Source organism: Athene noctua, chromosome 3 (assembly GCF_965140245.1).
Source record: "Athene noctua chromosome 3, bAthNoc1.hap1.1, whole genome shotgun sequence".
In the NCBI taxonomy this organism is placed as follows: Eukaryota; Metazoa; Chordata; class Aves; order Strigiformes; family Strigidae; genus Athene; species Athene noctua.
In genome coordinates, this window is record NC_134039.1 from 24,436,452 (window position 1) to 24,454,668 (window position 18,217).

The 18,217-nt window shown below is 39.2% G+C and overlaps 1 protein-coding gene across 1 annotated transcript in view; it reads left to right on the forward strand.

Annotated features, from left to right (window-relative positions):
* The window catches only part of ST8SIA1 (ST8 alpha-N-acetyl-neuraminide alpha-2,8-sialyltransferase 1), a 208,918-nt gene extending 206,548 nt beyond the window's left edge, over window positions 1-2,370 (forward strand). The window contains exon 7 of the mRNA XM_074902312.1: window positions 2,320-2,370. The gene's annotated coding sequence lies outside the window, so the exon portion shown is untranslated. The remainder of the gene's footprint in view (window positions 1-2,319) is intronic.
* The last annotated feature ends 15,847 nt before the right edge of the window (window positions 2,371-18,217 follow it).

The window sequence follows — 18,217 nt, forward strand, 5'->3', positions numbered from 1 at the left end:
AATCTCTTACTTTTTGTTGCCTACTCCTGTAGCTGACAGGCATTCATTTCTCTGTCTGTCCTGCTATGATAGAACTAGCTATAACAGAAATACCTATTATTTATCCCTGTGGAGAAGATTTCATGCCAGTATAGCATACCTGGATGCAACTTGAAGTGATCACATAACCTCAAGGGAACCTGAAACAAACCCCAGCCAGCTACTATTTGCAATAGCCTCCGTATAAACCAGAAACAAATTATGTCTGTTTTAACTTCCTCAGAAGGGGATATGTTCCCTAGCCTTCAATATTCAGGTCTCTGATCAATCACTAAAATAGTCTGGCATAGATATTTGATAGAGAAAAATAAATCCGCAACACTCACAGAAGAGTTCTCTAGGCTGTGTATGTCTCTGCTGTTTATCTTTTGAGAAAGCCTTACCCCTGCACATAAAAAACACTCCCCCAACCTCCGCACTGTAATTGCTGACTTTCAAATGAAAGATCTCCATTAACAAACACAGAGATGCAGATATGCCCCATTACTGCTTCTCGGTAGTAAACTCTTTAAAAAAAGCGCCATTAGGACCTTTATAAATTCAAACAATCTGTAAGAACAGCTCTCAATTATTTCTGAAAAACTTTTCTCTGCAGTGTATAAGTGTGCATGGGAGGTAGTTCCTAAAGAAAACCTCTATAATCTCAGGAATTTGCTGGAAAAATCCAACCAATGCTTTCAACATAAGATTTAATTGGTCATTTTCATTTATTGTAAAGAATAGGACAGAAATACAACCTTTATAACCAAAAAGAGAAGCAAAATAGCAGATTTGCTAGCTCCCAAGCTTCATTATATGAATGTCTTGCTCTTTAAAGTCTCTGTCTTCATTTGCAGTAGCTATGTATTGGTATAACTATTCATCTTGGACAGTTTCCAAGCATAGCCCTTCTCAAAACCCAAGGAGATGGCCTGGATCCTTTACTTGCGTAAATCTGTGTTACCCCATGTAACTGTCAACAGGACAAAGCCTGGATCTGGTCCTGATCCAACTGGGTTTTGATTGTTTTTTTTGTCTAATGCAACTAGTGTGAGAGAGAAGCATGGGAGTGCTTCAGTTTTCAAACCAGCATTACCTTTATAAAGTGGGTATCCATGTTCACAGCGCACATTTGGTCCTGTTTGGGATATGGAACTGGAGGCTCTGGGTTGCCTTCTGACTCACTGTTTTTCTTGTGTATTAACAAGTTAATTTTGCTGATTTGAGTAGGGTCACTCTGGTTACTGTGCACAGAAAGGTTGATTCACCTCACCTAAGGACCTGTCCCAGGGAACTGGTTTTAGACAAAGGGAAGGAGACTTATATTCCCATCAGTCAAAGAAAGGGAAGTTTCCACTGATCAGGAATGTTAAAGAGCCACCAATCTCACTTGAGGCTTAACCTGACAATTGATGTTCCCTCAAGCACCCATCCACATACACTTCAATTTAAATTTCAGATTAATTTTAGAGCCACTTGTTCATTAATATAATAATTAATTTTGCTGTTAGCTATTTTCATTTCCTAGAAGAATAATCAGACATCTCTTCTCTACTAAATCAAACCTACCTGCAGTATATCCAAATGAATAAGACCGTCTATTTATTTTCCCAGGCATTAAATAACTAAATCTTCCTTGGAGGGGAGGACAGTGTGTTACTGCCACTGGTGAACAGATATGAGAGAAACGTACTTTCTTCAGGGAAACATACAGAGGATGAAATATCTCCTATCCAAGTATGCCACAGTTTATCTCTATGCTTTGCATTTATTGCTAATGAACACTACTAATTAACTGTACTAAAATACCTCTCAGGGGAGTGCTACATATCTGAAGTGTGATATTGTCAAGTGGATCATTTCAGGATACTTGGAGCTGCTGTTTCTCAGCACCTCACATGAAAGCACTGGGCTGGAAAGCAACATGAAGAGCACTGTGGCAAAAGATCCTCCAGCCAGGGACTGTGCCATAGCAACATTGCTGTTGTGATATGCTGACACAGAGCAAAGCCACTCTGAAAATTATAGTCCTGTCATACTAGCCTTGCCATGAGTAGTGAAGAAGGATCTCAGGTCTCTTTTTTTTTTCAGGACCAACTCCTCTATTCACATCTTTGAACTGCCTTTACTGGGATAGGTTTGTAGGGACCTGAAATTCAGTTAAGACATGGGGATGGGCAGTGGAAATAAAGAGAAACTTCTAGAAAACACTGTAAATAACGTTAGAGCTCTGTCATGCAGTACAGTGATGTCTGTGTAGCTACCTGGAAGAAACTCAATTGTCCTGATTTTTGTCCTCAGGATGCAAGAGAGATGCAGTGAGATTTGCTCAGGAAAGAGAAGTTATCATATGGGAAATCATGACACACCATCCACTGAGATGAAGATAAAAGGTTGAAGCCAGAACATATTTTGATGACTACAGTCATCATAATAAAAGGCATGTGAAGGTGACCTGCAGGCTTCTCCCTGATGAGAGTGTTTCCAGTATTGAAGAGTGGTTATTAAGCTCTCCTTCAGTAACTTTCAACTTCTGTCTGGAGTAAAGAAAAAGGCTTCCCTACGACCAGTTACAGAAAATACTCTGTCTACTCATGCTGGTGTCAGGTTTATGCTGGGCAGAGGAAAAACACCTGAGAAAGGGCTATGTCCCACCAGAGCCATAAGAAGCAGCTGGGCAGAGCCAGGGACAGGAGCATGCCCTCGTGCCCACTGTTGGGTGACCATTACCCAACCAGCACTCTGCCAACAGGTAAGTGAAGCCTGCATATGATCGGGTAGGGGGAAAAGAGAAAAATACCTCTGCTCTTTTACTGAGCACTGCAATGGCTCCTTAAGACTTGCCTGACCTCCCCTTCTGTGGAAGAGAGCCAAGCACCACACTATCAACTTCACAGTATTTAATATACTTCTTCTCACAATGTTTTTTTAGGATGGAGGGTTAGGTTTTTCCCTTGGGAAACAGTCTGTTCTCTGATCTAAAGGTATCCAAAGGCAGGAGAGGGAGCCGATTAGGTGGTGGACTAACCAGGTGAGTGGCTCCACACACAAACTTGTTTTATAAATAAGTCCAGGCATTTAGCCCAAAATAATTAAGTCCCTTGCAAACAGAATTTCACACCAAAATGGCATCTCCAGACAGATTATGTGGCTAAATCTCAAACAGACCTGAGAGCTGCTTCTGGTTTTGCAACAGGGACAGGTTTACCAGGGAGCCAAGGGGACATAGGGTTATAAGGGCCCAGTACAGCACAGCTGCCTGGCACTTCTGCCCATCTGGAGGCCTCAATAATTGGTGAAGGTGCAGAAGAACATTGACTCCACGGTGTACCCACAGTGAGCATGGGGTAGTCCTGTGGTGTTGGTGCTGCAGAGGGGCAGTGCCATCTTCCACCCCTGTCCAAGTGGGAGAGGGGAAGTTCGGGGTCTGCCACCCTCCCTCCTGCCCTCTCCCCAGGTAGCCTCAGGGCTGGTCCCTAGCTGTATCTGCAGCTACTTGGGTGAGCCCTGGTTTAGCACTCCCACCTCACCAAGGTTTTTCCAGATCTCAGGATAAAAGCAGGCCTTTGTTTATTGCTTGCTAAGGCTTTGATATTCTTTCCCTTTCCCCATTGCTTTAACTTGAACTCTTTGATAATGTTAACCCCTGATCAACTTTGCAGATGAATGAAATTATACTGTAGAGTGAGACCAGAAAGGCTTTGACAAAGCCTGTTTTTGAACGTTCCTTATAAAAGCTGCAGAGAACACAGGCTATTGAAGAAACTAAGTGTTTCTCTTTGGTGTTTGATACTGAAGTAATGCCACATGTTATGCTAATTCTTTTGATGCAGTAACATAAGTGAAAGCAAGTACTATAGTCACCTGCCATAGTGTCAAAAAAAGCAAGACAGCAGCTAGGGCAAGCTAAGTGCAGTTTTGTATGGTCTAGAGATTAATGAGCTGATTTTTAACCACCCCAGCCAATTTGAATTGATTGCATATGCTGGTGTCCAGTGATCCTGAAAAGTCAGAGCATAGGCTTGTGCATATTCATTGCTAGCTCATCTCTAAGGGTATAATTCCATGTAGATGTATGGGCATGTATATCTATACGTTTATGGCATGGGTGAAAGGTCTTTTCCATATTTCTGTATTTGAGACAATGCTTCCAAGGACAACATGGGTTGCCCTCATATCTGAAGCTTATTCCCACTCATCTTTACCTTCAAGATTATCAGACTTGGCCATTAAAATGAGACAAATATTCAGCGCTGAACTCTTAGTTATCTATCAATATCAAATAATCTGCAACAAACCAGCATAAATTCCAAATCATATCCTCCAGGATTGTCACCAAATGGGATAAAAGAATTTATCAACACCAATGTCATATAGATAAACAGACACTCCTTTATCAACGGTTGGGTGTGTAGGGGAGTTGTCTCACCAACAACACACACCTATCTAGTGTAACATGCTGATTATATAGGATACAGTAAGACATATTAATCAAGTTCTCATACATGAACATGATAATTCCTGTAACTCATTTTCTTATTCCCATCTCTTTCCAGTCATGCCCACTTGAGTCCTGAAATGAGTCGGGGGCTGCTTGTGTGACCACCATGGACCACTGACCTAAAAGAAAGACCCTCCAATGCCCTTGACTCAAGGACTTTGGTTCACATTGCAATTTTAACATGCTTCGAGGCCCTTTCACAATGTAACTTTTAGAACACCTGGTCTACAGGGCAATAAATTGTCCTTACTGAACAGTCTAACAATGGTACCTCATCATGAGTCTTATTCTTCAAATAGAAATCTGGTTAATGATTATTACTGGCCTACATGGCCTTAGCCTGTGACTTCACAAAGGACTTTGTAGCAGCATAACTGGTTGTATGGTTACTTTAAACTAAACACAATATCTCTATGACTACTTAAAACATTACACCATTATCTTTTATAAAAACTGATATTCCTAAAATTCCATTTAATTGATTAGTCCTAATCATTCCTTATCAAAATCACCAAAAAACATCAACTCCAATTAACAGCAAATCAGTAACAAACATTAACAGAATTATTAATGGAAGTTTAGTGTAAAAGTTCATTTTTGCTAGTTCTTTTTTCTTTTTTTCTGATTTTAGATGTTTCAGCCAGTCAGGAAAGGGGGAAAAAAAGCCAAATGAAAAGAGATAATTTGCCACCCAAATAATGATCAGCAAATAGCTGAATAAAGGTTTCTGCTAGTTAAAAAATTGTTAGGTTGATTAACTGACATAGAATTGCATGTAATGGATGTGTTTGCAAACATCAATTTGGCTACTGAAAATATTCAACCATTAAAAATTAAGCCAGCCTAATAATGAGGAAGCATGAAAATTTCAGTGATGCTGTCCCTTAATTTTTCTAACCTTGATCTCACTTTTTCCTCTTTAGTAATTTTTGGCATTTGACTCTTTGCTCAGTATAACAAGTAAAGTGCTGCTGTGTACATTTAGACTGATAACATGTGTCTGAAGTAGAAAAGTCAGCAAACGGAAGGTCCTATTATTTAGTGGTGGCGATGCTGGGTACTGAGTGTGTTTTCTCTCCACATCTGTCAAATTTTTTCTGCTCAGTTATAATCAGATCTCCTTATTTCTGCTTTCTCTCCTTTCCCCACATATTAAGAGTGAGGATCCTGTTGCTTACAGGCTAGCTTTGGACCTTGCTGTGGGTTCAGAGCAGGGGAGCAAAGGCTGTGAGCCTTCCCCAGGACGCCAAGGAGGTCTCTCCCTCTGGGCAGTGGTAGGAAGCAGGAGGTGCTTCTTACGCAGGGAAAGGCATAGAACATCTTTTTGGGACTGCCTATTTTTGGAAGCATTTAAATCAGCTGGTGCCACCTTTTGTCCCTACAGGGTTCCCTGCTTATCCAAGTGCCAGGTCTCCAGGCCAGGTCTCCACTGGCGGCTGGCTTCATGCAGGAGGGACTGCAGTCTCCAAAAGGCTGGAGGGAGAATAAATGAGGGATGTGTGGCTCAAGGAACAGGAGATACTGGTGAGAAAAGACAAGGGAGGAAAATTTGATTCCAAACAAGAAGTTTATAGGAAACGCTGTGTTAATGTCACGTGCCTATTTTTCATGCTGCTACCCTTCTGGTCTGCATCTGGCCCTTAAGCACGATTAATGTCTATTTTTTTCTCTGAAGAAAAAACATTCAGCCTCAACCTAGCACAATTAAGATTCAGGGCAGCTAAGCGGACAGGATGTAAGGAGGGGGAGACATAGCCTCTTTGTGTGCATATTTCTGTCAGATTCAGTAACAGGTGTAATGATAAAAACCTTTTTCATCTTATGAAACCTCGTGAACAAACCATCCTATCTCCTGTTACATCTGTAATTGCAACTGCACAGCTCCCAGGAATCCTCTTTATTAAGATTTTGTGGTAGACTGTGGATTGCATGGTGAGGTATGCTTTCCACTTAAACTAAGTGGTGTACTTCTGATTTATAAAAAAGTAATAAATGATTATGCTGCATGTTTTAGGTAAAAATATCAAACCTGCAAACCTGACACAACAGGGGCTGGACAGGAGAAGATGTACTTAAATTTGCTAGGTAGAATATTATGCTCCAAAGAAGATAAAAAGCTGGGGAAAATTGGCTTCCCTGACAGTGATGATGTTCAGAAATTTCATTGTTCTCTTTTGTTGTAAAGAGATCTAGATACAGGAGTACTATGAAGATACATCAAAGGTTTTTCACTTAAGTTGTTGCAGCTTCAGAAATTCCCCAGGTTGGTAATTCATATCTAATTAATTGGATTCTAAATCTCTTTAATCAATACTTAGAGAATTGGGCCAGGACCACCAATAGCGTTTTATTTCTGTTAGTGGCAAGAAGCAGATATTGCTCTCAGCCCTTCCCCACACACATGTGCAGCCACAGCGCTGTGGCTGTGCAATGCTTGTGTGGCAAGTCCCAGCCCTGTTATGTTACTTGGGGTCTTGGTCTCCATCACTTTGAAAGGCCGGCTTCCAGAAGTGCCCCTGGGATCCTCCCTCCTCAAATGGGGTAACACATTTTGCTATGTCTAGTGGCAAGGTTGGGCATAGGGAGGTCTTTAGTGCTCAAAGAGGCACCTCCCATCAGCATTCTGTGCCTGTATGTCACAGCTCACTGTCTGGGAAGAAGTAAATCTGGTTTTAAAGGTAGTTTTGGAGCACACCTCAAAATAAAATTGGGCATATCTGTTATGAATTCAGGCTGCTGTTCTATTATAGACTTGGTCATGCATGAGTGAAGGCTGATCTCTATATTTGTACTAACACATTATCCTCCTTGTCATCATGGTTAATAATTTTGTATGTAATTCCTTTATATTCTTATAGACAATTTGTTGTAATCTAGGTGAACAGTGTGTAACATCACCATTTTAATCTGCTGCATATATTTTAATCCATTATCTGATGGCAGTCTGATAGCAGGGCAGAAGAAAATAGGATTGGATCACCACAATTAGTGAGGAAAATGTCTCAGTGACATTCATATGAATTATTCAGTTTACTTAATAATCCACAAAGTTACAATCCTTTTATTATATGACAAAGCAAATGCATTAGAGACTATGGAAAAGATGTTATATCTGAAATGTGAAGCTTTATTAATATTATTGGTTTCCATCAACATTCTTTAAAATCCATCCTGACTCTTTAAGAAATCTTAACACTTCTTCTTTCCCCATCCTTCCCTCAGGAGAGCTACTTCCATAGTACATCTTTATACACTATAAAATAGGTTTGCCAAACACGGGATAAGCTTTCCAGGTCAAACTTCAGCTTCCCTTGCATATATATTTTTCATTCTTGTCTGAGGATAGACAGGCTTATGTATCATTGTACTGCAGGGGAAGAGTTATTCATTCAGTGGTTCATAGACTTGCCAGTATCAGAATGACCCAACACTGCATTTACGTCTCTATCATGGTGATAACATTGTGCAATATAGTGGATATGGAATACAATTTGTCAGTGTTTTTATGTTCTTATAGGGCATACTCAAGGCAAAATCTCTTGCTGAGTGATTTCCTTTTGATATATAAAAGATTAATTTTGTGACACTTGTATATAACGAGCACTAGATTAAACTAAAGCGCCATTGTATTCAATCTCAACCGCAGGATCTGCATAAGGCTTTTATTCATTATGTTTTTTACTGGAAGGAAGATAAATTAAAATTTTGTACATAGTTGAACATTTCTTTTTAAGCATCTTGTGGCTTAGCAAGTTTCCATCAACCTTCTGAGCTCTCATTATAAGTGATGTATATACTTTCAGTCTAATTACAAAATGAAATGCATTCGTTCAAGCTATGTCTTTATTCTTGTGTCCATATACTGATTAACCATTTTGTTATTTTGGGTTTTTATGAAGATTTTTTTTTCTACCACACATGATACCTTAAAAATGCTACTCCTGTTTTCAGGTAAAGAGACTCGTTTTCATTTTCTAATACATCAATGTCTAACATAAGTCTTTACTTACTGCATTTAAAAGGAGTAAAACAAAGAAACTCCATCTTCTACCAACATGGGAGAAGCTCTGTTGTTGGTAGGAGGTTTGTTATGTCACTTCGCTATCAGGAGACATTCAGCCACTGCGAATGTGTTATTGCAACCAACCCGCGGGAACAGATTACTTTGCCAGTCTGTATTGTTCTCACATTGAAACATGCAACAAAACCGATTATGGCAGATACAGACTCAGGTGTTCATAGATGCATACATCTAAGCAGTTAAAGCATCACCATATTGCCAACTTAACTACTTTTTAGCTTAATAAAAAAAAAAAAAAAAAAAAATCTTTCTTGGTTTCATAACATCCTTAATTTGTTTGTTGTCGTCTTCCATATTTTCCTACCTTGTACTTTTCTCTGTTTTTACCATTACAAGAAAAGAGACTAAGAAAAGCCCAGGCTGAGGTGGGAGTAGTCAGTGACTTCTTCATAAGCTCAAGTACCCTCATCCATACAGCCCCATTCACAGCCTTAAATCCACTCACTTCTGGGAATAAACACGTCGGCCCTCTTGTAAGTATAAACAACTAAGCCCAGCAGTCTGGGTGAGAAAATGAAACAAGAAGCTACAGTGGCAGAGAGACTTCAGGTGTCAGAAGTCAAATAATTGAAGAATGTGCTGTTATAATTAAAAACTACTGAGAAAACTGCTCAATGACTCACAGTTCCTAGACCCACCAGAGCACACCTGTAAAATGATTCTCTGTGCAATAAATCCTGTCCAGTGGAGATGCCATACATTTTTGCTTATAGTGATTGAATACTTTTTCCTAAAGCTCTGTACCCTGTGGTTTCCTCACAGAAAATTACTTTTTCTGCAGTCCATCAAGCTGCTGAAATGGTTTGTAATAGCCCACATTGATAACAGCTATTAAGGCATTACTTATTTCTTTTCCTCTTCAGTACTTCAGTAAACAGCACAGCTATTGACTTCATGCAGACAGCAGTTTTAGGGAAATGGAAATGCTTCCAGACAGTTTCCTTGCAGTGTTTTTTTCCTGACCATATGAGGTTAGTCTCAGATTGCTGAAGGACAGTACCCTGATATAAAATCTTCATGCTTCAGATGTCAAAATAAGCGCCCTCAGTACAAGTAAATGACTAGATGACATATCACAAGTATGTAGCTCAGTGAGTTTCAGTTTCAATGTGTGTAAATGTTTGACTCCTGAACTTAAAATATATCCCTGCAGCTGCATTCTCTGTAAACGGTTTTGTCAGCCCCAATTTAGGCTTCATATCTGAGCTGGACAGAAATTAAAAGAGCCTGGTAAAAAGCAGGTGGTAGAAAGATTTAGGCACTTGGCAGCTGATGCAGATAGAAGAAAAAGAGAAGCTCAGGGGATGTTTGGAATATACTTAGACTTACAAGAGGTCAATGAGAAGAAACGGTCAGTGGTTCAGGTTCTCCACAGGCTACTTCAGTTTTAAGCCAAAAAAGTCTGGATCCAATATTTAGTCTTGAAGAAAGCAAGGAAATATCTACCTTGACACTTTTGCAATGCAGGCATGTCAATGTTTTCTTGGCAATAGGCTCTTGGCTTATCCAGTTCATTTCCAGTTCTCATAGTACTTGCAGCTGCTGAGGATTATTGCAGATGCTGTAACAAATTGATAAACACTGTGGATGAAGTCCCCCAGTGGGAAGGTTCAGGTTGCTTGGCTTATTTATTGAATAAGCTGTTGCCTATAGCAGCTGCAGCCTTACACACTAATTGCATTCAGATTTTAATTGTACCGAGTCTCCTTAATTGTTAGTCAGATGGAGTAATTATAAATGCAAAAATATGGGGATATGCAGAATATGTCTACAATTTCTTATTCTTACTCTTATTTCTTAGGAACCGTATGCAAAAAAAAATGGGGCACAGTGATTTTAAGGCCATTTCAAAATATGAGAGCTTTGCTTCTGAGCATTCACTGACTCTGAAGCAATTAAAAGCCGTGCCAGATTTTCATTATTCAGTAGGCAATGTTTTTGCATAAGAAATTCCTTTTGTTTTGATTTTGGCTTCTTGAACAAGAGTTGCCATGCACAGGAACTCAGTTTTGAAGCTGAAGATGGTACAATGTTCTTTTCTTGACATTTGTCCCTTGCAGGAAATTACATCTTTCAGACAGGTCAAGCTGCCCTTCAGAATATAAACAGGTCTTTATCTCAAAACAGGTCAGTCCCCCTCCTACCAGCTTCTTAATTTCCCGGGGTAGCAAATGCCTTCCCATGCAGGGTTTTTCCTGGCTGGTTTTCAATTAGTCTTCTTTGGCTACTCAACTATTTGTGCAATGGAGAGAAAGAGGCCTTCAGTCGTTAATGAGGGAAACCACTCCATAAATAAAACAGCCAAGGTTTAGTCTTCTGAAAAAAAGCAGAGAAGGCAGTTGTTAATCAAAGTCAGACATGGAAAGTACTTTGTATGTTGAAAAAGCCAAAGTACTGTAATCATTTCACCCAACAAGAGGACAAAGCAAAATACGTGATTAACAGTGAACTGCAGTTTTGCATGAAAATTTACTTCAGGAAGGCAAGAAGAAGAAGGGCAATAGATTGAACTAAAACAACAGGGGAAAAGCTGATTTCCTGTGTGTTATTAGCAAAGTGGGAATTAATCCATCCTTGTCACTTTAAATCTTGGGCATTTTTTCTGAAGAAAGTGCAATGATTTTGGAATTCTAATGTATGACTGTTATTTGTTGTTGGGTTATACTATTCTGACACAAGAAATTTCTTCACAGGTGTAACTTTCTGTTCAAAAGAAATAAATGGAATTATTTAATTTTCTGTCATCCATCATGCTCTGACTATTTCTCATCCTCCTTCCAGATACCTTCATATTCAGCTCATTTTTCTGCAAAACACGGGGGAAAACATAGCCATAGCTTGGCCATCACAAGGGGAAAAATATGCTATATGTACCCAAGCTCATGTGACAGGCTTCAGTGGTGCCACTCATGTTTTCTACTGTAATTTAGACTTATTTATACCTGAAGGAGAGCCACACATTTAGTCAAACGAAGAAATAAAGACACAGAGAAAGAACGACGAGAATTCCACAGGGATGCATTAGATTAACTTTCATCATTAGTCTGGAAAATTATGCTTGTGTTGCTTTTCCTAGGAGCACAGAAAGAAACTCCAACTTGAAAATAGGTCAATGGGTATGTCAGATAGTTTTTTTATGATTGGGTTATATGTGGCAGACAGCAACAGGTAAAAGTGCAGTTTATTTCTCTGTTGATGCAAGATAATAGGGATTTGCAAGGACATTGTTTTCATAACATTGCAGCACCTACAGCTCAGCACAGCATTCCTTAATTTGTGATCACTTGTTCTGTCCCTCATTAAACTAGATGCCTCTGCAGTCTAACCTTATGTATGACATGTTTTGCTCTTTTTATACATCATGTACAACACAAAAGGGCATTCTGAATGAGAGGGATTGATTGGAAATGTGTTATCTTACCTATCTGAGTTGTGATGTGGCTGGTTCATGCAGAATGGTCAAGGTCCCATTTGCTGATAGCAGTAAGCTGACCTTGCTTCTTCAGGGAAACTGCTCACAGAGATTTCTAAACACAGAGGAAAATTAGCAACTTTCTAGTCTATGGTGACTGTACTCTAGCTTGTCTAGAACTGTTACAGCATCTAAAACCAGATACCAGAGTTTTCCACAATGAGATGGATGTAGATTTCTCCTCTCTCACTTTCCCACAGATCTAGGAACTTATCCCTCCCACCTCTGCAAGAGAAGAGCAGGAGGCAGAGAGCTGGCATCCTACATGGAGTCATATAGTCAGGCACCACATGTTTCTCTCATTATATGACCTGATATAGAGAGTGTTTGGGTTTTTTTAAACAAATAATAAGTTGTCCTAACCTAGCTGATCCTTTTGTATGGCATAAACTGCAGACTTTCCCTCTGTATTTCCACCTATAGATGAAAATAATCTTATCTCCTAGGCAAGAGGACCTTGTTGCACTGCAACAAATTTCAGTTAAATTGAAATGTATCTTTCAGAAAGCCATCACATCACGATTTAAGGATTGAGTGAGGATGGGTATTTCCTCCAGTTGGTGTTTGTACTAGTTTGCCTTCCAAAAGAATTGCTACTTCTCATTTATATTTTATCTTCTGGCAACTGGTTAATTTTACAACCTGTGTTCATCTAAAGAGCTTTTAAAATTAGCTGTTCCCTCTACAGGTTCATACAGACATTGATTGTGGACACTTGTACGGAAGGACTAGGCCTCCTCTGTCTATTAGCTGGTGAGAGGGTAGGTGAGTGTGTAGGAGAACAGAGATGCAGAGCTAGGAATGAGTCAGTATTAGAACACTTAAAGGCCCCATGCTTCTCCTGTTGACTGCCCTCAGAGAGCCAAGTCATGGACAGACTTGCAGAGGTCAGAAGTAGTGTGCATGTCTGTGGTTTTCCAATACACTTTTTAGCCTTCAGTGCAAGATATTCTTGTATTTAGCAAAGAACAAGCTGTCACAGGCCATTTAAATTTTGTGAATTTAAAGCAAGGGGAATGAAAAAAATTGGAGGACAGACCCACCATGTGCTCCAGACTTGAGCTGGTGGCTTTGTTCAGGGAAACTTTCATAGGTGTAGTATTGAAGATAGGCTTGGACCTTAGAAAACGTGTATCCAGAAGTAAAGGACAATGTTCATTAAGATCAGCTTTGATTTGACTGGAATTTCTCTGTTTTAATGCTGATCCATCTTACCTGTCTTCTGAGTGTGATAAATGGCAGCAATATTTCCTTCCCACCAGCTTCCAACCTCACAGTTAAGATTGGTTGAACCACTGAACAATTCGTTTGATGAATTTCATACTGGTTTTGAAAGACTTATCTCTGAAAGTTGCTTTTCACTTTCCATATAGCTCTGTGAGATAAATGGTAGAGGAGGTCCTGACAAATCTATTGGGAGTAAAAATAATTACTGTTAGCAAACAACCTTCAAAGAAACATATGTTCATCCATTTTAGTCCTGCCTCTGTTGTATATCTAAAATTAGAATGTATTTTCACTGGAGAAGAACCTATGCTGTTAAATCAGTCAGTGGACAGTAACAAGATGGTGCTGGCCAAGAAAATGTAGTCTGTAAAAGGTGGACACCTCTGGCTCTTCTGAAGATAATTGGTTTGGCTGTTTGAGACAAGTCATGAGACTCTTCTGGGAAGAAACATGAAATGCCAGTTTGAATAGTTTAAGAATGATCCCCCCTTCCATGGAATCATCAGTTTTCATCTTACAGTAATGGTTTTAAATCTTGCCTTAACAAAGGGGTTAGCTCAGAGAATTACTATGTGTTTCCCTACAACTGCATGAAACATATTGAGGAGAAACTTAGTGTCTCCATCTCCACAGAATCAGATCAATGTTTCCATCCTCCTATCAAGACAGATGGTTTCCACAGCAAAGGAATATTTTTGGGTGGTGGTGAAGAATAGAAATGTAAACATCTGAAGTTTTCAACAATGATGAGAAGATTCTCCACTTGGAAACAGCAATGTGGGAAAGACGGAAAACAGTCTATTTTATTCCCATCAATGTGGCATCTCTTGCATGTCCTGATACTTCGTTTATTCCAGTTCCAGAATAAAAACAAGCAGTGGGATTTTCAAGGCAATTGTTAGTGCTTTCTATCCTACATAACCTCCTTGTAGTGTGTGGAAATAATAGTTTCTCTGCTTCTTTCATGTCTCTTCAGATTACTCCTCTCATAAATTGGTGTTACTCTTCTTCTCTGCCAATGTTGCCAATTACTTATCTACTTACTCAGATGACTGACTCAACAGATAATGCCATCCCACCTGGGAAAATGTGTAATAAGTCTGATGCCCCAAAATGTATAAATCTGTGTATATAAATACACTGTCAGGTGGGTAATCAGAGACTACAGCGTATAGGACTCACCTGTCCTTAGGATGAGATATATGTCCTGCTTTACGAAACATGTACATCAGATGGAGTAGGCAATGCAAAAGCCTATGAGGGGATGGTCAGACATGTATGGAGGCAGGCATTTACATTCCTGGGAAACACTGATGACAGAAAATTCTGTGCCAAGAACAGGAGGCACATTGGTGCCTAAAATGAGACTTCACCTAAATCTACATAGACATCCCACTCTAGAGTCTTACTGCAAATCCTATAACAATGCCATGGTAAATAGTGGAACAGAATTCAGATTTTCTGAATCCAGTCCAGGTAATGTGCCCATATTTTTTACCTACATTGTTTCCTTCCTGTCCGCTTTAAGTTTGGTCTTGTTTATGCAGTGACAGGCAGCCCTTTTTTTCATGCTTTCATTTTAAGATTAAAGCCATTCATTTATGCCCATAAATCAATTTAATACAGAACTGATGTTTAATCTTCAGATTTAATACAGGGTTTCCTCATATCCCAGCGACTTCCTCCTAATTTCATTTCTGGAAAGGAATATTGTTTCTTTTAAGAACCTGAAGTAATTAATACAAGCAGATAGATGATATCATGTTTTGTAAAGAAACAGTAGAGCAATTCCTGAGAAAACATTTTTTTTCCAGTTTATTTAGGTGCTTGGCTTCTTTTCCTGTGTTTCCTCTCATTTCTTTTAGCAAAACAGCTAATACCGAGCTTGTTACAAGACTCTTCATCTTCTCAGGAGAAGTACTGAGAGCATATGGACATAGGCCTTGTTTGCTTTCACCTAGAGAAAGCATTTTTCCCATAATAAGTGGATTGCTTTCCTAGTTGGGATCTGTCACTCTCTCTCCTAATGACTCAGTTATAAATGTACCACCTTTCATAGGACTACCCTCAATAGCCAAACACTACGGACTGTAGGTTTTGGGAATTTAATGCTGTTCCATGAAGGCCATACAGCTGGCTTCAATGACAGCTAGTCCTGCTTTTGTGAAAGCATTGCCTCTGCGTTATCTTTAATCTCTTTGAGACATCACCTAACATTTGAAGGTATATGGTTCTATTTGTGAAAGGAATATGCCACTAATTTCCCATTCTTCCACTATGCCATGCTGTGGCAGAGTCAGATTTCTGTACCTCTTCCATCCAGATCACCAGACAAGACAATGCAAGCTGTGCTCAAGACAGGGGTATTGGAATATTTTATTTTGATCTGGAAAGGTGGAAGTCTGGAACACAGTTCCGGATAAAATGTTTTCCCCAGACTTTTCAAACCAATGTATTTGCAAGGAGTTAATTAAAATTTTCAATGAGCAATCATGTAAGAAATTTCCTGTAAGCTAGAGTTATGTTCATTTAGTCCTGGAGCACAAATAATATGACTCTGTGATTAATCACAACCCTGCAGTGCATCCTGAATGTCTCATTTTAAAATAAATTCATAATAGAAACAAAATCTAATTTCATACACATCCAGACATGTAATTCTAATATGAAATTGAATGTGCAGATATTGTACTAAAAGAACACAAAATTAACTGGTATAACTATCCTTTACTGTTCATGCTTTTCTCACAGGTTGCAAACTCTGAAGCAAATTAGGACCTGAAACACCAGCTCCTCTTATCATCCCTTAAACACAAGATTATCCTTTTTTTCATGTATAGTAAAAATCATGTCATTAACTACTTACTCCCACCCACAGAAGAGTAAGAAAAATTATTCAGGGATTTTAATTTTAGGCTAGTCAAGAATAAGATAAAAGAAACATTTCTTGATCTATAGGATTATTTTATAATATGGTGGCTAAGACAAAGTCTCTTCTAGGAAGTGTTTTACTGCCGTCTGCAAAGAATTTATTTTCAGCAAAAGGAAATGAGTACAGATGCAGTAGCACTGCCAGGGTTACTACTTAATGATTTAATTTCTCTTTGACCCTAGTGATGCCAACTTCTTCACTTGATGGTCTGCAGATTAAAGCAAACATGCAAGAGAACTACAGAACCAATGAAGTCAGATTTCCTACAGGTTTGTATGCTACATCCTTGCTTCCACCACTGCCACAACCATCTCAGCTAATCATTCCTGTTTCCTCTTGAGTCCACACTGTACTGCTTCAATAACATGCAGTTAAAATCTGTCCTTAACGTACACCACTTATTGCTTCTTGGTACACAGGAGGAACTCCTGTGGTTTTGGCAGATATTGTTTAGCAATAACCAAGGACAGCAGCTGCTATAGACAGTCAGACTCTTTTCAACAACTTCACAGTCAAGAGGAGGTAGATTATCAAACAGTTTTAGCAAAGATGATGGGATGAGCACTGTTTGTGCACTTTCTCTGTCAAATTGGCCACTTAAAAAAAAAAGCAAGCATTTGTTAGTTATAAATGCTCATTAACAGTCAGCTGGAACTACATATGCTTAATGAGTTAGTGACCTGCCATCATGAAATAACTCTTTGGGCCAGGACCTTGCACCAGTGTCTGTTTACAGAGCAATCTGTTGTTTACAGGATTTATAACTAGGAGTACTCTTCTGGCATGAGACATCATTCAGACTGCATGACATAAGAAGTTCCCATCAAAATATTTGTCAAAGACATGGCTGAGGACTTCTTTTTGCCCTTAGTGAGTGGTTACTTCTGTCTCTTCCTATACTAATGTCCCATTTACACTGCCTGTGTGAGGTATGGCAATATGTTCTTCTTGGGAGTGAATGAACTACAAAGGGTAAAGTATGAAGAGGCTTCACTGTGTTGTTCAAATGTTTCTTAGCCCAGTGGGAAGGCCTCGCTGTAATTATCTGACCCAACATAGTTTTCTGTGACAGAGATGTCCCTGTCTGGACTGTCCTCCAAGTTCCCATTCTGGTCAGCAAAGAAATATTAATCAACAATTATCTGTCTGTTGTTGACTTCTAAATTAAGTGAGCTGCATCTTTAAATGCCTATGTCTTTCCATGGAGAAATTCAGCTGAAAACAACTACATCAGACCTCCTTTGTACATACCTTGGAGACTAGCTTCTTGTTATCACAGAGTGAGCTCAGCGAGCAAGCTCATAGGTCCCCTTGGGTGGACACTAAAGTTGGGTAACCCCCAGCTGTTTGTTCCTGTGTTTTCAGAAGCATTTGCAAATTGTCTTGTCTGCTTGTCATATATACTTTGGTTTCTTCTTACCTTGGCCTGACTTTAGCTAAAAATTATATTTAGGTAACTGATTTATGTCAAATAAATGCACCCTTTCCCAGACATTGAAAAAAATTGCAAGAGAATGAAGGACAGGATTATCCTTTGGGTTACTAAAGACTGAACACTGTAAAACATTAAAAATATAACAAGAACTTATAAGCAGTTGCAGGCTCCTTTTTATATTTCTTTATCTTCTCTCCACTTGATTATTTTGTTAGGGTTTTATTCTGTGTCTTACAAAATCAGTATGACATCTAGTTAAATTACACAGTGCTCTATAAGGAGTTGGGAAGAGAGCTAGGACTGCAAAGCTTTCACCCTGATATTATCAAAGCAAACTTCCACCTCCCAAATTCAACTTGTGAAAAGACATCACATGTTGCTATTAACCACTGCTTTGAAGAGAAGAATACCTGATCCTTCAGTAATGGCTTTTGACTCTAGATTGCACTGGAAGTCTGTACCAATAGCCCTGCTTCACCTCTGCTGTGCAAACAGGGAAGGCCATGGTTACCTAGGAATTGCCAAGTCAAGATCTGAACTCAGAAGTCCTG